This window comes from Palaemon carinicauda, chromosome 14 (genome assembly GCF_036898095.1).
Source record: "Palaemon carinicauda isolate YSFRI2023 chromosome 14, ASM3689809v2, whole genome shotgun sequence".
NCBI lineage: Eukaryota > Metazoa > Arthropoda > Malacostraca > Decapoda > Palaemonidae > Palaemon > Palaemon carinicauda.
The window spans coordinates 112405956-112410955 of record NC_090738.1 but is presented as its reverse complement, the minus strand read 5'-3'; the positions used below and the strand labels follow the sequence as shown (position 1 = coordinate 112410955).

Below are 5000 nucleotides of genomic sequence, written 5' to 3'. Positions count from 1 at the left end.
TACATATACAAGTATTCATATTTATATCTATCTATCTATATATCTATCTATATATATACATATACATATATATATACATATATATATATATATATATATATATATATATATATATATATATATAATCTTATAAATGTATGGGTGCGTGTCTATACACACATATACATCCATATATATGCATATATACATATATATTTATCTTATAAATGTATGGGTGCGTGTCTATACACACATATACATCCATATATATACATATATACATATATATATACATACACATATATATATTATAAATGTATGGGTGCGTGTCTATACACACACATACATCCATATAAATACATATACACACACACACATATATATATATATATATATATATATATATATATATATATATATGTATATACGTATTTACTTGTACATGCAAACAAACACACTGATCTACAATCATGCAAGTACTCGTGTGGCTGCAAATTATCAATGACCTTTCTCCAACTGGAGCCCAATAAAATGTTTGGTGTACTAATCCCTCTTGACGGGTGCGAAGAGCATGAACAAACCATCTCCATCTACCCCATCTACACTGAAAAGAGATCAAATGTCTCTCTCCATCCATGTCATTTACACTACAGAACCATTCTTTGTGCCTAACCAGCACTCCATGAAGTCTACTGATCTGCTTTCTCCATTCTGTTCACGAGCGCTAAATTTTGTACCACGTTCTCTTTTCTATCATTTCTAACTCTTTCAACTATTCCAACTCTTCATAACCTATGCATATACTGTAAATATATTATATATATATATATATATATATATATATATATATACATATATATATATATATATATATATATATATATATATATATATGTATATATAATTATATAATTATATATATATATTATATATATATATATATATATATATATATATATATATACATGTCCATATCAGAGACACATTGTGAATGAAAAAGTTGAACAGTAAAATACCGAAAAAAATCAAATACAAAAATTTCCAGCTGAATCCAAACAATCATAGCTTCATTACGATTCGTTAAATGCAAATGGTCATAACCAAAAATTAATATCTAAAATGAAAATCTGATTTCGACGAATTCAGTGCAACATGTGTGGGAGTCCTTTGAAGCTTTTAATAAACGCCATAAAGTCATTGAGAGTATTTATCAAAAACCCACGGTGTGTGTATTTCAGTGTTAAACCTGGATGAGTTTTTAAATACACAGCGCATTGAGCTAGCTCTTAGATATACGTCGGTTCAGAACGAAAAAAATCTTTGTTTACATTACATACAATGGTTAATATTTTCTAAACTTGATAAATTAATGTATATATAGATCCGAAACAATAAACCTGTTTTATTATTATACAAAAGATGTAGCCTTCTTTTCTTTCAATGGTTCTCTTTTTCTATAACATGTTGTTAACGACATGAATTTGTAAAAGAATGGAAGACTCGGATGGATCGAACACACATGCCTTTCTGACACTGAAAAGAGATCAAACATGTGTCTCTTTTCAAATAAGACATGACGAAAACAAAGCATGCAACACAAATAAAGTATTCTAACAAAATTAGTATTGATAACATACTGTACATTACAAAGTAAATAAACATTTAAACTTAATGAAATATTGTTATTACAGCGATCATTTGAACCTTCTTTTATGTACAAAGGTAACGCAAACAAATAAAAAGAACAAAGAAACAAAACCAGGAATAAACGAAGCGTTGAAAAAATAGTTAGAGGAAGGTTACTAGATTCATTGGGCTCTGAGAAGCGGAAACAAGAAAAATCTAAAATGTTTCGGTCCAATGAACCTTTATGGAAAATATGAATAGGGGAGATGATGATAAACTTTCTTTTCCATTTCAACCGACAACTATGTCAATAGTAATTTCATCCCTTCGATAATTTTCTAGACTTAAAATCAAACCACCCTATCTGCTTATGGAAGGGCATAATTCCCATTTACATATGGGAGAAGTGAAATGAAAAAGACAAATAATAATAATAATAATAAAAAAAAAAGTTTTGGTTTCATTCTTTATATCTTTGCCAGATTCCTTTATCATTTCAATATTCATGTGCTACTTCAATGGAATTAAAGATGAAAGCGATGAATAATGAAAACCATTACGATATTTCTTTTCAAATTTGTATGTACTAATTCATTAATATTCCAATAATCATACAGTATTATAATTTGCATTCAGATAATATAAAAATATCCTTTATATTTGAGAGTTTATCTTTTCATGAATTTGGTTTTGAGTAAAGGCAGAAATAGCGACTGTAAAAAAATATATCATAACAGCAATAAAATGGAATGGAGGAACAGTAGAACCTGACACATATTGAGTGAAATAAAGAAAAAAGTTAAAGAAAAATTTAATAATCATAAGAAAAACAATTTAGATAAAGAAAGAGGTAAATCAAAATATATTTAATATAAACGAGAAGGAAAGGATGAAATCAGGGCAAAAAATATAAAATTGAAAAAATAAAAAAATATATAGAATAAACTGTATTCAAAGCGAATTAAATACACGAGATGGGTCACATAAATGAGAATATTATAGGAAGGAAATGAGTGAAAATGAAAATCGCAAGGGAAAAATTAGGTAAAGTTTGGCAAAACAATAAATTAATTTCTACAAAACTTTCCAGTCCGATATCACAGAGAAGAAGAAGAAGAAGAAGAAGAAGAAGAAGAAGAAGAAGATGAAGAAGAAGAAGAATAAGAAGAAATCCTAAAACGTGACAAATGATAAAAACAGGAAATAGGTAAAAAAGGGAATTGAACATAAGGCAGAATTGGTAAAATAATGCAAAACATTTAAAACAAGGATTGTGTAAAATGTAGAAAAAAAATACAAACAAGGTGAATTTGTGCAAAAGAATGGATAGAAACAGGCAAAACATGAAACACACAGAATGGTGTAATCTGATGAAAAATAAATGACAAGGAAAGGAAAAACTTCAGTAAAACTACAAGTAAAAATCATAAAAACATGGAATGGGCGAGACGGAAACCCTGATTGTAGCAAACAGAAAATATGATAAAAGGAATGGAAAAGAGGAAAAAATTGATAAAACAACAGACCCTAAAGGGAAAATCATAAACGAAACTAAAAGTTCTTAAAAAAAGAAAAAAAAAAAAAAAAAAAAAAAAAAGAAGAATAAAAGACTATGTTTTTTCATAACGACTATCTGAAAATATTTCCAAAATCGGAAAAGAATTGAGAAAACGAAGACCGACAAAAATTATTTTTACAAATATATTATTCAAGTTTTCCTATTTTGTATCTAGCACCATTTCTTGATCTGTCTATTATTCCCCAGAAAAGTTAATTACAACGAGAATACTAATAACGCATAGAAGACATTAAACTATATGAATATCGCTCATCTTTCTCTCTTCATAATAATATATTCTATAAGCTCATTATTGAAAATGAAATTACGATGAGCATATTTGTACTATCTAAGCTACGAACCTAGTTGGAAGAGCAGGATGCTAAAGACCATAAGTGCGGAAAGGAAGTAATAAAATAAATAAATTAGAAATGAAGTAATGAACAATTGAAACAAAATATCCTAAGAACAATAACATTAAAATAAATCTTTCATATATATACTATGAAAAAAATAAAAAGAGGAAGAAAAATAAGATAGAACTGTGTACCCGAGTGTACCCTCAAGCAAGAGAACTCTAACCCAAGACAGTGGAAGACCATGGTAAAGAGGCAATGGCTCTAGCCAAGACTAGAGAACAATGGTTTGAATTCGGGGTGTCCTTTTCCTAGGAAAGCTGCTTACCATAGCGCAAGAATCTCTTCTACCATTTTTTAGAGGTCACTCATGCATGGCAGAGGCAAGGGTCAATGACATTGCCCTAGAGAGCAGGACAATGCCCTAGAGAATGACCATGTATACATATGATCAGCACTCAAGACCCCTCTCATTTAAGCTCCCTTTCCACCCAAGCTCCCTCTTCACTCAAGCTAGGACCAAGGAGGGCCAGGCAATGGATGCTGATGACTTAGCAGATAGACCAGTAGGCTACCCAAAGATCCCATTTTAGCTCACAAGGATGGTGAGACTGCAGCGAACAAAGGAACTAACGAGTTTGAGCGGGACTCTAGTCTCAGTCTGGCGATTACCAGTCAGGGACGTTACCACATACGCGACCACGACTGAACAACTACAATGCAGCAGTTAACCACTTGAGCGGTGAAGAATAGTTTGGTAACTTCAGTGTTGTCAGGTGTATGAGGACAAAGGAGAATGTAGAAAGAATAGGCCAGACTATTCGGTGTATGTGTAGCTACGAGTAAAATAAGCCGACCAAAGAGAGGGTTCCGATGTTGTACTGCCTGGCCAGCTAAACGACCCAATAACTCTACCAGTCGTATCTCAACGGGTGGCTGGTGCCCTGGCCAACATAATGCCAACATGTCACCAAATATTCTCTCTCTCTCTCTCTCTCTCTCTCTCTCTCTCTCTCTCTCTCTCTCTCTCTCATTTTGGTGATCCCTTTCCTTTGCTTTATTCTTTATTCCAACAAACTCAACAAGAAAATTTCTTAGCAAAATTTTAGATCCCTTCATCAACACAGCAGACGTATCCGACGTTGATAAATCAGTCGAACACACCAATATGATGACAGCGTAATGGATTAAATGATTGATCATCAAATCAATGTCATTAATACTGTAATGTTTACAAATTTATGCAGGAAGAGCAAGAAATCCCATTAACTTACTAATCAAGCTCCAATCGAAATAGAATGTCCAAAGGCGAAAAATATACACAAATCGGTCTGTTTTTAATCCGGTATTATCCTCTTATCTAAAATTTGACTTATCTGGAATTATCAAGAAATTGAAAGCTGTTGGATCTCATTCTCATGTATAAATACGATCTCTTTGTATATGTATCCTCATTGGGAGTTCGTCGTTGTCACAAACAG

At 31.4% G+C, this 5000-nt stretch overlaps 1 protein-coding gene across 1 annotated transcript in view; it reads right to left on the bottom strand.

Moving 5' to 3' along the window:
* The window catches only part of LOC137652925 (uncharacterized), a 157401-nt gene that overhangs the window by 129612 nt on the left and 22789 nt on the right, over positions 1–5000 (bottom strand). The gene's annotated exons all lie outside the window — the stretch shown is intronic.